The sequence below is a fragment of the Notechis scutatus genome, chromosome 1, assembly GCF_049901735.1.
Source record: "Notechis scutatus isolate UNSWTSFEM ecotype Mainland chromosome 1, rNotScu1.2, whole genome shotgun sequence".
NCBI classification, from domain to species: Eukaryota; Metazoa; Chordata; class Lepidosauria; order Squamata; family Elapidae; genus Notechis; species Notechis scutatus.
In genome coordinates, this window is record NC_142009.1 from 46,046,541 (window position 1) to 46,070,674 (window position 24,134).

The following is a 24,134-nucleotide window of genomic DNA, read 5'->3' on the forward strand; positions in this document are numbered from 1 at the left end:
GTTTATGTCTTTTGATCACTGTTGCTTTCTGGCAGGAAACTGCATTTCAGTATTCTCGAGAAGGGTAAGGAAGCTTTGTCAGGAACAGTCAATGACTATGATCCTCAAGATGTGAACAGATATCATCTAATTTCCTATCATCAAATGTTTTCATAATAACTGTGCTTTTTGTTTTGTTATGTTATGCTATACACTGTCTGGTGAGTTCCTGGTGAAGCAAATGATTTAGAGAAGAAAGACAAAACACATTCTGTCTCTCTTTTCTGTCCCCCCCCTTCCCCTGGGGAAGGAAGATCATTGCACATTCTTTGTATTTGCAAAAGAAACGATGCAGAGGAAGATAGATACCTCCTGACTGAAATGGTAAGTATTTTATCACAGTCTGTGACAGGAATAGTCAGCTGGGAGCCCGGATGCCAAATCTGATCCTCAAGTCAACTGTATTTGACAGTTGGACATAGCAGTGGTGAAGTATTTAAGGGAGATTTGTATACTAGACATATGGACCCATAAAATAGTACCTGCCCTAGGCAATATAATGGTGTTTGTCACACACAAAAAACCTGGAGTTTTTTTTTTAATACCCTAGTTGGGAATCCTCCAGATTCATGTACTTGGCCAACTTGGGGAACAGGAAGTTAACAAGATGAATCCTTTGTCAGATCCAGTCAGTTATATAACTCCTCTCTCATTGCATCCCTTAAAACCAGCAACTGGACTGCCCTATGTATTTGGAGAGGCAAATGCAGGAGATAACTATAAATGCCTGGAGAGCAGGAATCCAGCCATGACACTGGGTGGTCTTTCTTATATGGCCTAGGGCTTAGCCAAGACCAACAGCATCCAGCATAATGGGATATCTCTGCCAACAATAGCCTTAGAATACTGAGCTCTATTCCTGTGTGGCAATTAGTCTGATAAACCATATAGAATCATAATGTTACTGCCAGCTGGAAGAATACAAACTAAAGTCTGGCAAAGTAAGCTCTGGATTTTCCAATCAAATGATGTAGTGAAAGGCATTCTTGGGAATGAATGAGATAAGTTTTTATAGAAGAGGAGTGGAAATGGGGTAAGAATGTTTTGTTTGTGCAGCACGTACAGAATATATTTAGAATTTCAGACTATCAAACGTTCTAAAGATCAAAGAGGCCAATATAATTTCACTGATGCAGATACTTTATTCTGGTTAATCAAATGGCCTTCTGATGATGTATTAAGCCACATTTATGTTCTGAGAAAGGAAATACAGAGACCCTTGCAATATTGACCCATTTGCAGATTGACTATAGAAAGGCTCTTCAAACTTGGCAAGTTTAAAACTTGTGGACTTCAGCTCCCAGAATTCCTGAGCTAACATGACTGGAGGAGGAATTCTGGGAGTTGAAGTCCACAAGTCTTAAACTTGCCAAGTTTGAAGACCCCTGGACTATAGCATACTCATTGGAGAAAAAAAAATCATGTGCAGCATTGATTACCCATTTCTGCCAAACTAAGTGATTTTATGGTTACACTGTTTAGTCAAAAATAAAACCAAAAAAAATATTGCCATTACCTTGAAAATGTGCTCCCATCACTAAATTGTGGATGAAAAAAGGAGGGTCAGGATATCAATTAGAGGTTGTGTTCAAGAGGATGTCATTGGGAACTAGTCAACAAAAATTTGAATTCAGGAGTCAGATCTTTTTATCCAGAGCAGATGACATATTTTACCTGTAACCTGAAGTCCATTTCTGTCACCAAAATTATTTTATTTTCACAGCATCTTGAGAGTTGCCATGATTTCCACTGATATTGTTTAGAAGTTTGTAAATGTGATGCAGATTTCACTTTTGTCTGTCATCCCAACTCATTTGAATAAATTGTGATCTTTTTTTTTAAGGGTAGAGAATTCCATGTAAACTCTCCTCCTCCTCCTCTTCCTCTCTCCAGCTTGATGCCACAGAATAAAAGAAAGAAGATAAATTTAAAGCCTCCATAGTTTACCCAAAATGGCACTGAATTAATATTTACCTGAAAGTGAGTACACATCTTGGCACAATCTTGAACCCTAATAAAACAGAGTCTCAGATCATGCTGAGATATAAACTGTGATCAAATGAACATGCGTGCAGCTTTCCTTCAAGCTTCAGATCTGTTGGATGAATATGCTAGTTGAAGAGAATGGCATGGGGCCAGTGTGTAATCTATACGCTTTGGCTTAAAGAAAGCTTTTGTTTAATCTGGTTATGTTTTTTGACTAATCTATACTAACCAAGAACATATGGCAATGACAATGTCCATTGGAATGGTTTGCTTCCCTATCCTTGGACTTTATTGTCAGCTTCTCTGTGTTGTCTGAAGACCAGAGGCTTAAGCCATTTATTTACAAGTATATCCAGTCTTAGAAATTATAATACTTTGATAAAATTCCTCGGTTTCCTGGGATAAAACTGTCTCCAATGTTTCTCTTATACTTTCCTATTGCCAGCTGACACCTGTAGTATTTGTTTCTTTGTTTCTGTTTTTCCTCTAGGACCACAGGGCCATGGATTTGGTTACCCCTATTCCAATTTTTCTTATAAACCAGAGAATACGTTAGGCTAACAGGTATTGATTAATCCAAATTCACTAGGTGCATGTCTGTGGCTCAGAAATTCAAGGACCTGAATCTTCATACCAGCCTATGCAAACACACAAAATGTTTGTTTGTTTTTTGTATTGAATTCACCTGGAATTTTAAACTGTTAATATCACTATTTTGTAATAGTACTGACGTGTGCACCACTAAAAATAACTTTAGTGAGATTGATTCAATCCACTCTTCTTCCTGACATTGCACCCTGTCCTTGTTGATTGAGCCTAGAAAGAAATAATATTCAGGTCCATATTCCTTTGTCAGATGTATTTCTTGAAACAATTGTTCTAGTTTTATCTAGTTTTATTTAGCCATTATATGCTGCCCACAAAATGAATCCTGTTAACAGGTATTTATACCACTTGTTTGTGTACAATATCCCCTGTTCTCAAGTGTGCCTGCTACTGGTTCATTTCAGTGGTGAATGAATGCCTTCTACTTTTTGGCATATATCAATAGTATTTTCTATGGACAAATTCATGTGTCCAAATATACTCTCTTGCAATTGATTGTTTGTTATATCCAAAACAATTTGATCTTTGAGCAAAGATTCACAAGACTCTCGGGTCTGTTACAATTTTTTCTTTACACAGTAATTTACCCTTTTCTCTAAAAATACAACAAAAACACTCTTCTTCCCATGTCTTGGCTCATATCTATAAACAAATCATTCAAAAGTAATACAGAAAAATTTCACTAAGAGCTATCAGAAACAACATCATATAAAAAAAACTTTAAACCTTTCAAATAATGTCCCATAAATTTCTTATAATCTTCTCTTCATCTTCTCCTAGAAACTTCTTCACAGACTTAACTCTTTCTTTCCATTTTAATACCACTACTTAAAAGGAATAATCATCAATATTTTTAAAACCAAAAACAAAGTTTATGAAGTTGGCTTATTTTATCAAGATTAGAGTGTATATGGTGTTTTTAACAGCTTTTAATATCTTTTCTTGAGTAGGCCTGAATAATGAGGCTTTCAAGCTTTGCTTATATATAAGTTATGTACAGAAGAGATTTTTGTTGTATTTTTAGAGAAAGTGATAAGCTATATACAAATTTTTCAACCATCTCAGTATCATTTTGTACATATGATTTGAAAACAGAACTTTTTATGCATTTTTTCATGGCATGCAATATGCCTCAAATTTTACATGACTTAAAAGTTACTTTTTTTCTTGATACATTGATAGAAATAAATTATACATTTTCAGTTGTTGGTAATTATCAATTTTGTTATAGAAGCCTGCCTTTAATCTGTTATTTTACCATTATTACCTCCAACACAATTCAGTCCCAAAGAAACATTATCAAAGTGTCTCCTTTTTTTTTTCAGACTGTGCCATGTGGACAACCAATGGATATTACACATGGGTGAAGAGATGCATAATATGAAATACCAATAATTTCAACAACAGCATAATCTGCTACTTCACAAAGACGTAAGCACAAAACCCAGAAAATAACATAAACTCAGAAATAAAAAGGCCAACACCTTTCTCTCAGAAATTTGACTCAGTGTTGTAAAAAACAGAGAAGCCATTTATTGTTTCATATGATTTCATTAGCTCTTTTGCAGAAAGTTTCTCTTTTGATTAACAGGAAGCTTTGGACACTCTCATAAAAACATACCAGTTTTGTTCAGAATATTTTAAGATGACTAAAAAGGAAGCGGAATGGTGCTTTCCACATGAAAAGCAAGATTTTAAATGGGAATGATTATCTTGGCAGACATTTTTTGTTTCCCAAATTCCTCATGATCTTCCAACTTAATTTTAAAAAAATTGGACAGGAAGACTCCTATAAAGATCTGTATAAAAATACTGTCATCACTAATGTCAAGGATTTTAAAAAATCGGTTCTTGGAAACTGTATTTGAAAGGAAGGTGGAAGAGAAGGAGAGATAGAGAAGGTTGAAACCTCTAGGAGAGCAAATTGCTTTCATACAACTTTTGCTCACATCTAATGAAACATAATGGAGCATCTCTCTCTCTTTCTCTCGTCCCCCCCAATACACACACACATTTTGCCCTGTGTTTTTACTTCTCATCAAAACTGATCTTGTACTTCCTTTATTTATGCTACACAGGCAGATATGTTTCTAGCATCGTCTTTTTTGTTTATGGCATACAAGATCTCCCAGAGGAAGCAAGCATGGTAGGTAAGAAGCAGGAATTAACTCTCAACTGTGCTTCCTTAAAATACCTTGTGCATCTGGACACCCTGTACCCTGGTGACCAATCAAATATTGAATAGTTTGAGGAAATAGCAGAGGGCTTGCTAACTCTTTATCATTAGTGTAATGCTTGGTGAGTCAGGATTAAAAAAAAACAGGCATATTTGTGTTGATGGGATACAAATCATAAATGCAATTATGATAACTCTTATTCAGTAGCACTATGGAAAGAAATACAGAATTCCTGAGAGTTCTTCTTCTTTTCAGTCTCTCTCTTCTAGACAGGTTTATACATACATACTGTCCATTAATGAGTGTTGGATACAGGAGACACAGCTTTTTCAGAATTAATTGTTGTTTTTAAGCACTATCGGTAGATGAAGACTTTTTCATTCACCAATATGTCTTATTAGCCAGTTCCTGCTTTATTATATAGTTCCTTCCTCTTTGTTAATTCTCCCATGAAAATGAAACTCAAATTCATGTTATGCAGAAAATACATGTTAGGGAAGTAGAACTCGAGCCCGATAAGCTGTCTTTCAAGACATTTCTAGGTATGCTTGCTAAGCTGAAAATACATTAAACCAAGTTTAGCATACCTATGTGTTTTGTTTTGAAGAACCAGTTCTCAGTAGATGTCATTTGTGTTCAAAACCAAAAGAAACATATTACAAAATTGGGACTGGTACTGAATAGTAAATTGACTCCCAATTGTATTCTCATTTCTGCTTTCCTTTCCTAGCTAACTTTCATCACATCTCCCAAGCTTGTGCTAATAATCCACTTGGTGATTAGCATGCTCTCTTATAATACTGCTAAAAATGCAATCAAATAATCCTCCCCACAGTTTCTCATTTATCCCCATCTTTTTCTGGTATGATAACAATAAATCTTTCCCTCTCTCTCTTTCTCTCCCCCCACCCTCTCTCTCTATATAGAGAGAGTTAGTTAGTTGAGTTGTAAATGGCATTGCAACATTTGGGATGTTGTACAATTACTTGATGTACAATTACTTTCTGGCATTCTTATAATATCCAGGAATGCATATTTGTTGTGTCTGCATCCTGTGTAAGCTAAATATTTTTCCCACCCATCCCTATTTACTTCTATTTCAGATCAGCTTTTCGTTCAGTCTGACTTTCACATAACACATTTCTTTATATTTGTTCTAAGCCTACATTTGATTTGTGTCCTGATACTGACACCCGCAATATTAAGCAGAGAACAGAGATATTTAAATGTACCCATTGTTGATATAAACCATATTGTGTGGATTGGCTAATTAATGCACCATACACATCCCCTCCAGGAAAGTTTCCAGGGTCATGTTTTTGCTGTCTCAGCAATCCAGGATGTTTCAGGGAATAATCGGTTTCAGATGCTCCGTGCCTTTCATGAACAAACAGCCATTTTGCTGAAGGAGCAAGAGGGGGAAAAAAGTATAGTGTGTTCTGTAAAGAGCTTTCATTTCTAGCAGCTGCATTGTGCTGGGTTAATGGATGGTCACAGTGAAGGATTATGTTCTCTGAATTCTTTGAAAGTGGCAAAATATTTATTCTGAACCTGAGATAGCTGATTTGAAGGTGCCTTTTGGGCTCCATCATTTTTATTGAGCTGCTGATTGACTTGACTTGATTTAACCTCAAAATAGATGTTCAGGCTCAGAAAGACCCAGTGAGAGGTTTGCATGTATGTACACAACTTACCCAGCCTCCCAGGACTTGACATCACTCATACTTTAAATATTTGTACATGGGACAACGTAGCTAGGGGGATGAAATCTGAGTCTCCAGTCCAGTGAAGTCAAACAGAACATCTGCTTAATGTAACAAAGAACAAATGCCACAAAAAACTGGAAAGTGTTTGTAAAAGGAGAGACATGTATTTGAATGGATTTGATTTATGTTTAGGTAGTGTGTCTTTTCTAAGATTTTGAGGCACTAGGGCTTTTACATTTTTGACTAGAAAAAGATAGATTAAAAAGTTGACTTTACAATAAATTAGGTTTTACTTATCTAAGAGACTGAAGTTTAATTCTCCAGATCTTCTACTTTAGTTCAGACTGGACTGAACAATAGTTTGGATATTTTTTTTTGTCGTGCTTTATAATTTCTCATTTATGGAGGAATGCTTTAAAATTTGTACACTGGCAAATAAACGTATTTTGGGGGGTAAAGTATTATTTTATAAAAGATTTTCCAACCTTGCTTGCTAGGAATTTGAGAGTATTTCAGATCATGGAAAGAAGGTTCATCTCATCACATAAGGATCTTAAGGATACCATCCATACCAATATCCTTGTTAAATCAAGTGCTTGCTTACCCAGCTGGAATACCAGCAACTTTCTGGAGATCATATCACTGAGTAAATGTCCAAATCGCCTGTTTAGAGTAAATGTCCAAAACGTCTGTTTAGAATAAGAATGGGTGATTTGGGGTGTGTGTGTGTGTGTGTGTGTGTGTGTGTGTGTGTGTTCCTTCAAGTCAGTGTTGACTCCTAGCAACTGCTTGGATTAGTCCCTGCAGTTTTCTTGGCAAGAATTTCAGAAGTCTCTTGCTAGTGCCTTCTTCTTCCTAGGGCTGAGACTGATAGGGGCTGGCCAAAAGTCACCCAGCAGGCTTTGTGCCTAAGGCAGGACTAGAACTTAGGATCTCTTGGTTTCTAGCCTGATGCCTTAACCACTACACCTGATTCATTTTCAGGCAACTGCATGTTGCCTTCTGAATATTTTTCTGTGAAGGCACAACTGTGTAGAACTTGCCTTGCTTTTTAAGAGAAAAGTGCCAAAATATTAATTGCCTGATTTTATTATCTGGCCAACATTTTCATGCAGCAATCATATGCATCAGCAGTTTTCAAAGCACAGATGGCCATTTATGTAACTTTGTTTGCAATTTCGGCTGTGTTCCACAGCAACAGGAAAATGGAGTACATCTGCATTCTTGGAAGAGAATAGCTACAAATGAACTAGAAACCGTGCAAACATTTAATGATGTTGAAATAGGATTGTGATAAAAGATGAACTATTTGAACAGGAAGACTATCCTAGCCTCACCCATGTGCTGAAAAAAGAGATCCAATTATGATCCGCTCTGTTTTCCTGAATGGAGATTTGTTTGTGAATAACCTTCCTTCCTCTCGTGTTTCCTTTGAGAGGAAATGGCGTCACTTTGTTATGGAGGGCAATTGTTATATCTGAAAAGTAAAATGCCATCCATAGTACAACTGAATTGACAGGAAGGCGAGCAAAGAGAAAGCCATTTGGCAGAGCTGTTATATTATTTGATAAATTCTCTTTTAAAGGCGGCATCATAGTTTAATTGTAGAACACAGGTTTAATTGTCTTCAATTAAAAGGTCAGGAATAGGACAAATGAAAAACTTTATACATTATACTACACACACATACACATACACACACACACACACTATCCAACAAGGTGCACTATCCACTCTAACTTATGGGCACAGCTGCCAACTAGTGAAAAGAATCCCGACAGTGCTGGTCCAAAGCCTATCAGGAGAAACATGATAGCCATCACACAAAATACAGTAGCCACCATGAGAATAGTGGCTAGTGAAAATCAGAATCTTTTTCAAATCCATTTTCTTCTCAGAATGGGCCCAGCCAAGAACCAGATATTGTGAATAGACTGGGAAGTTTTAATGCAAATTAGCTGAATTCCAAAACCAGAATTAAACTAAGCAATGTCTCCTTTGAATCTAGTTCAACTCCTGTTGATTTCCTAGATTCATCAATTTACTTTTCTTGGCAGCAAGATAGAATGGTTTGGCATTGCTGTCTTCTTTTTTTAAACTTCCTAGTCTAGGCTAGCGTTGTAAAGTTTCCTGATAGGCTCGCATCAAAGTCTAACCAGGCCTGGTGTGGCTTGGTTTTGGGGCCTGCTGCCACTTTCTGACATTAAAATTCTGTTATTTAATATACTGTCAGGATTACTATTTTGTTTGCTTAATCAGAGCAAAGGCATTTTTATATTTAGAATGGAATGGAATGGAATGGAATGGAATGGAATAGAATAGAATAGAATAGAATAGAATAGAATAGAATAGAATAGAATAGAATAGAATAACAAAGTTTGAAGGGACCTTCTAATCCAACCCCATGCTCAGGCAGGAAATCTTATATCATTTCAGACAAATAGTTGTCCAATCTCTTCTTAAAAACTTCCACTGTTGGAACATTCACAACTTCTGGAGGCAAGTTGTTCCACTGATTAATTATTCTAACTGTCAGGAAATTTCTCCTTAGTTCTAGGTTGCTTCTCTTCATGATTAGTTTCCACCCATTGCTTCTTGTCCTGCCTCCAGGTGCTTTGAAGAATAGCTTGACTCCCTCTTCTTTGTGGCAGCGCCTGAGATATTGGAGGACTGCTTTCATGTCACCCCTGGTCCTTCTTTTCATTAAACTAGATATACCCAATCCCAGCAACCGTTCTTTATATGTTTCAGCCTCCAGTCCCTTAATCATCCTTATTGCTCTTCTCTGTACTCTTTTTAGAATCTCAACATTTTTTTTACATCATGGCAACCAAAACTGGATGCAGTATTCCAAGTGTGGCCTTACCAAGGCATTATAAAGTGGTCTTAACAAATCACATGATCTTTGTTAAAGCAGCCTAGAACTGTGTTGGCTTTCTTGGCAGCTGCAACACACGGCTGGCTCATAGTTAAGTGATTGTCCACTAGAACTCTAAGATCTCTCTCACAGTTACTACTCTTGAGCAAGGTACCACCTGTACTATACCTGTGCATTTTGTTTTTCTTGCCTAAGTGCAGAACCTTACTTTTTTCACCATTGAATGACACTAAGCTGCTGATGACTGTCCTCCATACACAAAGTATAAGCATCTGTGAATACTGATAATGGAAAACACAGACTAATGTTGCTATAATACAGCATTTCACATTTAAATCTTGTTTAGATTTATTGAATAATGTTGGCTATGTACACAGGGAAGAATGACCTTGACAGTTAAGATAGAGCACTCATTTTCAGAAGTTACTGATTAGCAGAATAAACAACACAAGGTAACAATTTGGACTATGCCTTGTGAACTCCCCAGGGGGATTTCTCTGGCCATAGTTTGAAATGCTATGGTGAGCTGGGCAGGTTGGGTTTTAGCAAAGCTTTGGTTATGCCTTTTTAACTTGTGGAATGACAAAAACATTTTAACTTGGTGCTTTTCTTTTTTTTGTTTATGCATCCTCAGATTTTGCGACAAACTGTCAAAAACGCTTATTAGTTATGGATGTGAGTGCTGAGATTCTGCTTAGAGATTTATGTGGCTTGATGTGAGCTGTACAACACCTCAGTACAAAGGCTGTACCACATTAAATGCCGAAACCTGATCTAAGGAAACTTCCTGTGCTTGGGATTGTAAATCTAAATTAGTGTTTCTCAATCTTGACATCTTTAAGATGAGTAGATTTTGACTCACATAATTCCTTCCCCCCTGCTGGCTGGGGAATTTTGGGAGTTAAGTCCACCATCTTAAAGTTGCCAAGGTTGAGAAACACCACACTTGGTGTATAATTTATATGGTAATTTCTAAAGAAACACTGTGCCTAGCACTAAATTGTTATGCTATTTTTTTCTATGAATGGGGACATTTATCAAATCTAATATATTTGCATGATGCTTACATGATTTTGGAATCTAGGGAGAAAACCTGGTCTAATTGGATCCATTTAGAGCAACTGCTCAATCTTGCCTATTCCGGCTTCTGGCCCTTCAGTTACAAAGAGAAGCAACTGCAATTAGGTTGGTCTTAAAATAATTGGAAAGCTGTTAGTATATACATGTTAATACATTTCATAGCTGACATACTTTTGGCTTATTTTAGTAATTTTAGTATTGTTATTCTATTTTTTCTGTTTATTTTAAATATTTAAGTATATAAAATATTCATTTTTCAGAAGAGCACAGTAGTATTAATAATAGTCAATTGTAAGGAATCTGATGTGGGATGAGTGTGGGTGCACTCATACACACTTGCACATATATATATATCTTAAGGCAAAGTCAATAAATTCAGAATTATTAAAAACTGAGAAGAAAAACAGGACATCATAAAGAATATTGGTTTCATCTCTATGGTTTCAGTTCTAGCCTATCCCTATCATTACTACCACTTCTTCTAATGGAAGGATCTTTGGAGAAAGAAAGTGAATTACAAGCCAAATCTTGCAAAGTCCAATCTGGGTTGGTCACCAGGACCAGAGATTTAGTTTTTAAGCTTTCAGACTCATGCTAGAGCCCATCTCTCTCATCAGAATGTGTTAAATTCTGGTGAGAGACAGGTTCCATGAGGGTGGACTTCAGTATGAGTCAGAAAGATCAGAAACTAAGCTCTGGTCCTGGTGACCAGCCCAGATTGGATCCTGAAATATTATCCTGGGGTACATATATTTCAGTGGTAGTATGATACCGGATCGGACTGGTTCACCTGAACTGGTAGTAAAAAAAAAGCCTCTGACAATCAGCTGACAGGAGAAAGAAGAGAAAAGCACAGGATTGGCCCTCCCACCTGTCCCTGTGCTTTTCTCTTCTTTATCCTCTCAGATGATTGGCACTGCAAGCCTCAGGTGGTGTGTGGAAAGTTGTTTGTGTGTGTGTTAGGTGCGCGCGTGTGCGCAGTCACCAAACCAGTAGTGGAACAGGTAGGATCCCACTGCTGATATATTTGCCTTCATTTGGGAAAAGCTCACAAGCCTTTTCTAGCTGAATGTTTCCCACTGATCTTTTGAGAAAATGATCCATGAGAAATGGAAGGGAAAGGCAGAAGACATGAAGGCCTGAAGCTTCTTCAACTTGGTGTTTTTCCTTTCATCCTTCATCTACTGTGTTGTGTGAAGGGCCATAGACTTTTGGTTGGTTTAGCCTAACATGTACTACATTTTTATTTTGAGATGGTTTATATTACTTGTCAAGTACTTTGGAAGTCATATTTGGATCATATTATCCTGAAAATAAATCAGTAATAATAACAATGGTGTGTGATTCCTAGTTATGGAACAGAGAGAGTTTTCTTGCTAAGCTTTCCACTAACAAGGTGATAATGTATTGTATCTTCCTTTGTCTCTAGTATTTTCTTCTTTGTTTGGTTTTGAATTTCTTTTTGTTAGGAATCAAGTTGAAGATTATTGTATTTGCATGTGTTTTTGTTTCTGTGTCTCTCTGTTTGGGTGAGACAGAGATGGTGATGGAGTATTTTAAGAGGAAGGTTTTTATCTTTCATTTTCTTACTCTGCATCTAGGCCACTAAGTGAGCTGCATCACATCTGAAAGAAGGCGGCTTTTGAGCCTGAAATTCCCACCATCAGAGTCATTCCTCTGTGTTCAAGCAACAAAGGCCAAGGCCTTGCCTCAGTGTTAAGAGGGTGTTAAATGTGCATATGTTTACCAGTCCCATTGTTTAGGAGAACCCATTCAGGACATGCTGTGTCACTGGCTGCTCTGAGGTCTTTTACATAAGTCACATGCAGTTCTTCAGAACAGATTAGCTACACTTTTCCTGGATTAATTTGCCATTGAGGGGGGACCCACAAAATTACTTTGTGTCAATTGGATTCAAGGAAAGTATAGCAGTATAGCTCTGAATATAACATAATATTCAACTTGCCTTATGCCATTCTTTAAAGCACAACATACATACATAGATAGATCAGTGGGGTTTTTTGTTTACACTAGTGGAAGTGAATTCTGCTCATATAAGGCAGTCCTAATACTGTCCAACAAAAATGCTGCTAAAGTTTAAGTCCTAAGGTTTCAGTATGGAATAGTTGGGGAGTTAAATATTATAATAGTTGGGGAGATCAATGAATTTGGGAAGTGATATACAGGCCAGCTGTCAAAAAGGAAAGCACACGATGCAGATTAAACACTTCGTTTAGATTGTTCAGATACCTACTGTTTATACTTTATATCAGAAATTGTATGGTTTTTAAATGTGGTAAGCTATCTTTAAAAGAAGAAAACAGCGATGCCAAACCACTTCGGCCATGATGGGCAGGTACATAAATAAAATAAACTTTTTAAATTTGTATGATATGTCAAACAAACAATAAATGTGATAGTTTTGCCTAGAATGGAGATACAAGAATATGTGCAAAGAGTGAAATTGCACTATTAACCTATATAAGCAAAGTTTTATTTAAGATTTTACAAGAGTAGAGCTATACTTCTCAAGAATAATGAAGAGGAAGGTTTCAGAAAAGGCAAAGAGATATGAGATTAGTTAGGTAATGCAACATGACTAATGGAAAGTGCAAGAACATATAAGAAGGTTTTCCTTTGGTTTATTGATGAGAACAATACCTTTAATTGTGTAGTAGAATATAGCATTGAGAAAAAGTGAGGACAAGAAGATAGATGCCTTCAAATTAAACATAGTTATTAGGAGTATAACGGACTCTAGGAAAAACTAATCCATGAGTCCTGGACCCAATATCGAGGCAGGACATCATGACAAATTTTCCTTAATATACTAAGAGTGACTAAGAAGGAATTCTAGGAATGAAGCTGAACTCCTCCTCAGGTCTAGGACGTGCTGGCATCAATGCCTACAGGCTTAAAACAGCTGTCAGGAAGACTTTTCAGGATTAAAGCCCATTTCAAGGCTAAGACCTCCTTAATGGCTTGCAGCTAGGCCAGGGATGGAGCTCTGAGACCTCAAGCTTTTCAGTTTCTGCAACTTTTAGACCTCGGTTTTGGTTGTTTCCTTTGGATCTGCCCTCCCACTGGATTGCCTTCTTTTTAGCACTCAGTGCATGGCCTCTGTACATCAGCTTGTTTGGCATCTGAAGCAATCAGCTCGTATTACAGCCAGCAGTGGTTCTGCTTGAACTAGGCTAAAGATGACAAGGCTGTGATTTGGGCTATGTACAACTTGGAAAAAAACAACCTTTGACAGGTTACCAGGAAATTGATGTGCTTCGGATTTCACTTACTTGAAATTTAAAAAAAAAAAGGGGGGGGATTGTCAAGCACTTCAGAGAGGCTGTAATAACAAGGCTGGTGGTTTTTGCTTGGCGGAGCGTAAGTTATTTGGACCTGCTCTAAAACAAACAGCTGTATCAGATTTTGAAACAATATGTGAAACTGAATGTTATTTAACTAAATGTTACATAATTTCATTTACATGTAAACATAATTAAAATTGGACATAGCGAATGTGATTACATTTAGGAACAGCTTTTGAAACCTTGGGTTGCCCACCACTCAAGTGGTCCTGGAGTTTTAAGTTGTACAATCTAGCTTTGACCCACAGGATTAATAATGCATGGTGACAAAAATAATAATCAGAGCAACTAATTATGATTATAGATTATAATTATCCATAGGATAATTATAATTATTATAATTATAATTATGGATTATCAATGGATTATCAGTGGTGCCTTGGTGGTGCAGTGGTTAGAGTGCAGTACTGCAGACTACTTCTGCGGACAGCCGTCTGCCTGCAATTTGGCAAGATTGAATCTCACCAGGCTCAAGGTTGACTCAGCCTTCCATCCTTCCGAAGTGGGTAAAATGAGGACCCAAATGGGGCAATATGCTGACTCTGTTAATCACTTAGAGAGGGCTGTAAAGCACTATAAATTGGTATATAAGTCTAAGTGCTACTGCTATTGCTATTATTTGAATAAAGTTTTGTTTCTGTTCTTTCCAACTGAATGGAATCCTAGCTACTACTTTATTTCCTTAAATACGTAGTTATGTAAAGGGGGTAGGATGCTTTCTGTGTTTCCTACACTATATTTAAGGAAGTAGGGTAGTAGCTTGGAATGCCCCTGACTCATCCATCCTAAGAAAAATATGTGATGTGTATAGAAATTGAACCCCAAAATAATTTTGGTAGATGCACTCCCAATACATTTGGAAAGGGTAGTGCTAGGTTGAAAAAGGTTTCTCAATCTCTCTTTTGCATAACTACCTCTAGATTTGCTAGTGAAGGGACTTTTTTTTATAAATACTTAGGATCAAGCAATCCTATGATCATAAGTAATTAACATTTTCCAGTTACAGCTGTAGAATTAGTCACATTTCTCATTTTAGTAAAATAAAGTAAAATAAAACAAATTCTTACTTTAAAATAAAATAACATTTAACTAATTTAATTAAACCTATTCCTCTTTGTAAGGTGGGAAATCAAAGTGTCAGTTTAGCATTATGATGCAAGCAATACTGTATGAATTTCATCCAGAGTAATATTCTGTTATAAGGCAACAAAGAAAAGCTCAGCTGGGAATTCTATTTCACATACACATGAAAAGTTAGACAATGAATCTTAATGCAGGAAGTCTTGGGTGCCTGCCCAACAATTCAGGGGACAATGTGAGTGGCTGTCCTTTTGATCTTGTGTAACAGCCATTGGGGAAGCCTCTTTATCTGCCTCTGATCAGCCCCTTCTTCCTCTGACAGAGCAGAAATGTGTTTGGGCTTGAAGAAAGGGTAGCAGATACAAGGAAGGGCTTCTGGATCTTCACCATTACAAGCAGGAAGAGCTGTTATCTTGGTGATGAAGTCTGCTTTTGTCTCAAACAGGAAAACACGAGAAAGGCAACTTCATACAGTAGCATTTGATATATTGGAACAATTCTTGGCTCACAAAATGACAAAATGAAGAGTTGAGCAAATCTTCAGATCTGAATACCACTCAGCACTCTCTGGGACAATAGGGAATGCTCTGAATTGTAGGGCAAGAGAACCAAACAATCCTGGGTTAAAGAAAGCTACTTAGAAAGTTTTATGTTGCATAGCAGGCTCCTGTATTATTGTATATATTCTCCACACACCACTGCAAATCAGGTCTTCAAGAAATGGCTGATAGTGGCCAGATAAAGGGAATCCCTCTACATTATGAACCATGAAAAGGACAAGAAAACAGACAGTGGAATTCAATGTAGGAATTGAAAACAAAATGAAGGTTTCAGGATGCAGAAAATCATTATTGATTTAATTATGATTATCACATCTGTATTGCTGAGATCTGATGGAGATACTTCTAGGGTTTCCTTGCTCAAGCATGAGGGCTTTGCACTTTGATGGATGACAGGATTTGTTCCTCTTTCTCAGAGCACCAAAAGCCCTGGCCCGCCGGTGGCCTGGCTCTTTATTCCCGCTCCCTTTTTTTGATGCAAATCACACAGGAGAGGGAAAAAAAAAAGAATGGTGTTTTAGAAGTGTAAACCTTTTGGAAAGTTCTATTTAGCTCTAAGCTAATGATGGAATTTGCTCAGGTAATGGGGTAGAGGCAAGAATGGGATTGAAGGTGGCAGGCTAGCAGAATGAGCTGTGGCCCCGTGAAGCCATGGAGCCTACTGAGAAGGAAGAGCTGGATGGGGAGGGTTGCTATAGTGAGTGTAATCATTTGCCCTAATGTATGTGCTAGTGAAAGAAAGGCTGTTCCAGTTCAGTGAAGCAAGATGGCCCCATGCAGTTTTTTGAGCTCATCACACAGAAAAGCTTGCTTCCAAGAAAGAAGCAGAATGAGTTTGGTGCTTGATATTTAAGTTTGCACTCCCTCTGCCTCAGTGCAGCATTCTCTGAAGCATGGAAGGAGTTACTTTTGAATAAATTTAATTTAAATCAAATGTAAAAGGAAGGCTTAAGATTATTGTTGTTTTCTTTTTACCAACTGGCTAGTTTTGAAATCAAAGCTGCAGCTCAGCTAGCTGAGCAGAAATGACCTGAAATTATTTGCCATAAATATTGTATGTTATTTGAGGGTGAAGAAGGAAGAAATAGGATCAAGAACATGGCATATGTCTGAATATACATTTATGTGTTGGGCTGTTAAGCAATTTTAAATGATCAATTATTTTATTTATTACTTTATTTACTACTTTATTTATTTATTGCTCTATTTATTTATTAAATTTGTTGCCGCCCATTCAACACAAGGTGACCTTGGGTGGCTTACCATGTTAAATTATAATGGGTGAATTGTCACTACATTCACATGTAAATAAGAAAAAACACACACTTCTTTTCATTTATTTTAACTTAACATGTAACTAATGCCTTAAAAACTAGTGACAAAGGAAGTATGAAGTGGAATGGGGGAAAAGTCCATATAAATTAGACTTGAGAGCCACTTTGGCGGAATGGTTAAAGACACCAGGTTAAAAACCGGAAGATCAAAAGTTCTTATCTGGACCTGGACATAGAGTCAGCTGGGCATCTTTAATCCTAGGGAGAATGCAACAGCCAACCATTTCTGAAAATGTTGCTAAGAATTGTCCAGGTAGTTACCAGGAATAAAGACTGACTCAAAGGCATTTATACAAACCCACATATACCCAAGACCTTAGAACCGTGATGGCAAACCTATGGCATGCGTATCACCTGATGCGAGCATTTGTGCCAGCATGCGAGCAGTAGGCAAACTTACCTCACTGTGCATGCACATGCCTCACAGCTGATTTTCGGCTGGTTTGAGGCCTTTTTCAGCCTCCCAAAGGCTTGAGGAAGGTTTCTGCAGGCTTCTGCAGGCTTTGCAGGCCGAAAACTAGCCCTGTTTTGTCACTTCCTGGTTTTCTGAAAATACTGGAAGTGATGAAACGGGGCTAGTTTTCGGTCTGCAAAGCCTGCAGAAGCCTTCCTCAAGCCTCTGGGAGGCCGGAAATCAGCTGTGAGGTGCAGTGCAGGTAAGGGGGTGGTGGTGGGTGGGTGGGGATTGCATGCGCATGCATAGGGGGTGTGAGGGCGCACACATTGCCTTCTGGATGCTGGCATGCGAGCGCGAGCATGTAAGTGCGTGCACAATTTTTGGCACAGGAGCCCAAAAAGTTTAGTCACCACTGCCATAGAACTATGGATTTATCCAGTCACCTACCCAGGGCAGAAATCTTGCAATTATAGTACTCTAAAAGACTGCAATCTAGCCTTTGCTCAGGGATGAGAGCCAATACTTTCCAGTTCATGCTATTAGGAAGTTTATTCTAATGTTTAACCTAAAGATGCTTCTTTGTAGATTAAGACTTGCTTTATGAAAAAATAACAACTAATCTGTTTCCTGTTTCAAATGTTACTGTTGTCATTCACTTACTGAATATACAATGCAGGGCTTCGGATGCAATCAGATCAGAGCATAATAGAGTTATCTTTCTGGACCGCAGAAAGCAATCAGTCACTGCAGGTGGGGCAGCCCCCGAAGAGAAGAGAATATATATTTTAAAAGCTGTCTTCCTGAGTAAGTCTGAAAGTTTGATATTTTCTACCACAGTAAGGCTATTTTTAAATGGTGCATTTTAAGGTACTTCATTCTGTCTATAGTCCTTGACTTACCATGATTCATTAATGACTATTGAAAGTTACAAGGGCACTGGAAAAACCAGTCCTCCCATTTACAACTGTTGCAGCATCCCTACTGCCACATGATCAAAATTTGGCATGTATTTACCAGGGGTGGGTTTCAAAAAATTTAGCAACCAGTTCTCTGCCTGGTTGCTGGGTGGGCATGGCCATGGTGGACGTGGCCTAGTTGGCCTCCTGCATCCCTGGCTTGGGACCAAAAATGTGCTGTGGGGGGCATTTTCACCCTCTCCGTGCTCTGGAGGCTTTCCTCCAGCCTCCAGGAGTGCGAAAACAGTCTCCCCGGGCTCCAGAGGCCAGAAACAAGCCCATTTCTGGCCTTCTGGAACTTCCAGGAGGCCCATTTTTCTCCCTTCCCGAGCCTCCTCAATGACCTGCAATCCAAAACGGGCTGCGTGAGGAGTCCTGGGAGGGACAGGGCAGGGTGGGCAGGATCAGCCAGGGGTGGGATTTGCTGGTTTGCTGAACTGGCCATAAAATTAGCTACCAGTTCACATGAACCGGTATGAACCGGCAGTAGCCCACCCCTGTTTATGTCAGTTGAAGGATGAGAATTCCACTTGTGACCTTCCCAGCCAGCTTCTGACAAACAATGTTATTTGATCCAATGGGAAGCTGGATTCACTTAACAATCATATAATGAGCTGCAGTGGCTCAGTGGTTAGAGTACAATACTGCAGGCTACTTCTGCTGACTGCCCACTGCCTGCAATTTGGCAGATTGAATCTCACCAAGGTTGACTCAGCCTTTCACCCTTCCAAGGTGGGTAAAATTGTTGGGGGCAATATGCTGACTCGGTAAAAATGCTTTGAGATGGCTGTAAAGCATTATAAAGCAGTATATAAGTCTAAGTGATATTGCTATTGCTTTCTACTAAGCAACTGCAATGATTCATTTAGCAATTATGGCAAACAATGTCATAAAATCAGGGTGACTCACTTAATGACTGTCTTGCTTAGCAATGGAAATTCTAGTTCAAAATGTGTTCATAAGTTGAGGACTACCTGTGTGACATGGAGGACTGAAGTATACAGTGTAAGGGAAGACTGGATTTAACAGGTCATTGATGGGGAAACACGTACCGCACCAAAATCGTTGCAAAAAAATCAGAACTCTGAGAGTATCTTTTCGAATTAACAAATTTTGTTACTTAAATATAAGCTTTCATGAGCTATAGCTTAATTTATCAGGTGCATAGTATGACTTATGATATACTACATCTTACTAATTCTTCGCAGAATGTTCCTCTAAAATGTTCCAGTTTCTCCATTGATGATAACATTTGAGGTCATCTATATTTTTACAGTTCTTTCAATTCCAATGATGGAATATTAAATATCTCTCCAGACAAAGGAAAGTGATTAAAGTCAGCTTATTAAAAATATTAAATCACCATATGTAATTCAGTTCTGTTTTTAAACTTGGTATTTTATGTTATTTTTTCTTTTTTTCAGAATTAAGCATGTAATTGAGGAAACAGCCCAGAATTTCACTTGGCGGTGAAACGGGAAGTATCCAAATTTGATAAATATATGCTAAAGTATCAGTGACATGTCTCTGATAAATAAAACAATAATTACAGGAAGATATTTCTCCTGGCTGGGGCAAATGTCTGAATTGTTTTACCAAAGCATAAGTGAGCAAATAAATAATTCCTTCTATATCTAATTAAATAAATAGATAAATAAAAAACAGATTACTTTTCTTGAATCTCCTTTTGATCCCCTTTAAAAATATTTTGATGTTGTAAAAATCTAAGTACATAAAGAAAAAAAACAAGAAGGATACAATTGACACCAAACAAATTCCTTGGGTTAATTTTAATAAGGGGACTGCCAGACTGTCTATAAACAAATCTCTTACAGAAGATTGGATGGCTTTCATTTTGAAGGTGAAACAACAACAACAATAACAAAAACAACAAAATAGTTTCACACATCAGTCAATGTGCTTTTAAAAGTTTGATGTTTTCATCATATCCACTTTCAAGTAAGCTAATTCCATGCTTCAAAATATGCTAAGAGAATTCCTGAAAAATAACTGCAACATTTTGGAATAGCAGCAGTTTTTTATACAAGCTTTCTTTATATTTGAAGTTGGCATTCATTTGTTTGATTTTTTGCTGTAGTGAAATGATAATGAGCAATAAAGAGATTCTCTACTTTCTATTTCCCACCTCTTACCCCAACAATCAGGTTTCCAAATGTTTTTCCAAATGCTATTCCAAATATTTTTGTCTGTCCCCCCCCGGCCCCCCACATTACTTCTTTTTTTCTTAGAAGTAGGTCAGGAAGCTGAAACCAGATGTTGAAGAAACCTGGAAGAGACTCATAAGTGAATGTTTTTGTGTATGTATCTACATATGAGGAAGTGTGTTTATAAAGAGGTAAACTTTGTAGCCACGCAATCATTCCATTAAGCATCCAAGTGGATGAGAATTCAGATAAAATTTGACAGTTCTCCACATAAAGGATGATATTAGTATGCCTTTGTTTTTAAAAATGCATAAAAAAATAAATTGTTAGCATTAATTACTAAAGCATTCTATGTATGCTATCTGGACAAAATTATGAACTGGGAATAAAGCCAAAGGTAACAGGGATGTTACATGGATTGATAATAGTCTGAGAGAACAAATACTTTCCCACAAGTTAACCTTTTAAAAAAAATTCTAGTAATAAGAAAATTGTTTTGTTCTTTTACTTTATATATTTTCTATACCATTTCCTTGCCTGCAAGAAGCTGATTCATCACACATCACTCATTCATGTGTGTTCAGATGCATGCACAAGTTCAGAGACTTCACCACAGAGCATATTGTGTATGAGCTCCTACCCAACGGAGCATAATGGGTTGAAAGAAATTGAAGGAGAACTTTCATTCCTAAAGGATATTCTTTTTCAAAGACTCTGATACTCCTGTAGGAGTTGTCCCCATTGCTATGTCTGAAGGAATTCATATAACAAGCAGTCCGGCTTGTAGGTGTATCAGGAAAATGTTGGTTTTGATGGATATCTATTGGCTAGGGTTTACAACATCAACAATTTACTCAATCTCTAATCCCCAACACATTTTTAACAAATGTTTGAAAAAATTGTCATAGAGTTTTGACAGCCCCTTAAATGCTAACATATTTTGTAAGCTTTCATGGTCTATAATCTACTTCATCAAATCAAGTGTTTGTAGGTAATTACTCAGAACCAAAGTATAATCAGATGTGATGGCTAAAAGAAAAAAGAAAAATGTTGCTTTGGCACTTTGAACTCTTTTGTCAAGGGAGGAAATTATTTAAATAGCACATTGTGCCAGATAATTAAGTTTCTTGATATAATCAATATATTGACTATGTATAGTAGGATGGATGAACCAGTATCTTTTTGGTGTTAGTTTCACAAGAGTTAATTTACATGTCTATTCTGACCCATTTCTTTTTGAGTATGTAATTTCTATTTTACATTCACCAAATGCAAATTCACATCAGTTTTATACAGTACCTTTTATTTAGAAATGTTCTTGCATATGTTTTTGGTTCCAAACACACAGATTGCAAGTATTTGAATTAATATGTATTTCTGTATGCATTGTAGAACAAGGTTTGAGCCAAAATACATTATCACTAGATCAAAATGCAAAAGCTGAAGGCCAACTATATGTTGATTGAGATATTAATCCAGGAAGTGTTAATTAGATTGGTTCACTTAAAAATGCAGTTCAATCATAATCCTCAAGCAACTCTAGCATAATCTTTAGCAAGCCTTGCCAAATTCTTTTCTGGAGGCTCTACATCTACATAAAATATCTCATTTGCTCGTGGATATGACATCAACCAAAAGCAAAGGCGAAGTTGCAGAGAGAAATGTTGTTTGGAATTATTCATCGCATGCAAAAGGCAGTGATTTAAACATAACCAAAAATGGGGATTATCATGAGACAAAACTTTTATGTCTTGCCTCCTTCCTCTTTTCTTTGTCAAAGTTCCTTTTTTTCTGCAGTGTCAAGAGCTTTGGTTTAAGAATTAAATATTCCAGCTTTGGGCTCTTGGAGTGAAAGTCTGGCAAACTGCCAACCCCTCTAACTGAGCCTCAGATATTCTCTAAGAAACTATACAAAGAATAAGAAAGAAATTCAATACAGATGGAATGGGAAATCAGATACACCCACCCACCCACCCACACCCTCTTTTCTCTTTCTTTCATTGATGCTCAGATCTGTGAAGACCGACCCAGGCTTTGGATGGTAAAGCTATTTACATAGAGGAGGAGAAGTAGATGCACTTCCCATAAGTGAATCAGTAAAAAGGCTGAATGAGAGCAAGATTCACCCAAACTCTTCAATTATGCAGACCATGGATTATTTTTTTAAGACAGCTTCATGGGAAGATATTATCTAACTGTCAAACCTGTTTTGAGATTAGTAAAATAGCAAGCTATTAGGTAGACCTGACATTTTAAAAGATTTAATCAGTGTCTGTGACAGGAAAAGAAATTATTCTAACTGTGGAAATGACATTAGCCTATAATATTAGCTTTGTTTCTTTTAAAACACTTATAAATGTATAATTTGCCACTTCAGCAACATAGGATGGGGCAATTATTTGTGACACTCAGTCCATTTAAACAATGTTATCAATATTCCTAAATATTCTGTTAAGTGTCAGATGTATTTTTGATTATTCTATAAAACAGTTTGCCTATTGTCCATTGAAATGTTTAGGGAAGTGAGGAAAGTTTAGCTCTCTTTTTATTTCACAATTAGTTTGCAAAATAGATTTTACTGAAAGACCATGACCACACAAGATTACTCAATGAGCTTTACCAAACCAGATCTCTCTGATCTTGCAGAGATTGTGGATTTCCTAACCTAAATTTGGAACAGACAGAAAAACCAGTATTGGTACTTCAACATGTATGGAAAATAATAACTAATCTGCTCAAAATCATTTTTTCTATGGGTATACTAAAGAAGAAAATAGATTATAGATATTTGCAAGAAGAACCTATGCTTGGAAAGGTTTGAAAAGCTTTTATACAGTTGAAAACCCAGCTGATTTAAGAGATCAACTATATGAAAGCATAGGTTACAGAATCATTGAATGTACAAATAGTGCTTTACTTCCAACTTCTTACACAGTGTAGGAATCTACTAAACATGTCCAACAGCCAGCCATTCACTCTTCCCCCATTTGTTCAATAGTCCAGTGTTGAGGACAGCCTGTTCCATTGCTTTAACAGTTCTTTCCATCATAAAAACCCTTCTAATATAAAACATTCAATCCATATATCGTTTCTTTGCACTTTATTCTGTTGGTTCCTGGTCTTTCTCTTGATTTGTATAACCAGTGTTTTTTTTTTTCTGTGTTACTCTATGAAAGCAGAGATTGGACTTTGAAGTTGCAGAACAGAAAAAAAATATTGACATTTGGTTTTGGAGAATATCATGGATAGCCAAGAAAACAGATCATCAAATAAATCCACTCAGATGGTACAGATGATCAGCCTCAAGTTATCCTATTTCAGACACTCATTAGTTCCCTGGAGAAGTCCATAATTCTGGGAAAGGTAGGAGGAAAGAAAGGAAAAGGACAACCAGCAGCAGGGTGAATGGATTCAATTATAGTGGCAATAGGTGCCCTTTTAGAAGAGAGGAATACTTTCTTCCTCTGGAGTAAATCAGTGTAGACACTGATTTGGTGGTACGTAGTCAGCCAATTATTCTGTTTGCTCTCCTCTGACATCATCCCATGTTCTCCATGCCCTTTTCAAGGGCTGTGCCCAGAACTAGATACAGTATTCCAAATGCAGTCTTACCAATGCAACATTACTATTATTTAAGGGAACTAATGCCTCTCATGATCTGCATGAAGTACTGTTAATGCAGCCTGGACTTGCACATATTCATCTGGTAGTCCACTAGAACCCCAGTTCCCTCTCACACACGCTGCCATCAATCCATGTTTACCTAACCTTATCTACATATTTGATTTTTTTCCCTTTCCCATAT

General features: G+C 37.2%; 1 long non-coding RNA gene across 1 annotated transcript; it reads left to right on the forward strand.

Moving 5' to 3' along the window:
- Positions 1 to 10,024: 10,024 nt before the first annotated feature.
- LOC148132773 (uncharacterized) lies at positions 10,025 to 23,432 on the forward strand. The gene is made up of 3 exons (XR_015749192.1): positions 10,025 to 10,193; positions 19,589 to 20,482; positions 22,341 to 23,432. It is a non-coding gene; the product is annotated as an uncharacterized LOC148132773 (long non-coding RNA).
- Positions 23,433 to 24,134: the final 702 nt, after the last annotated feature.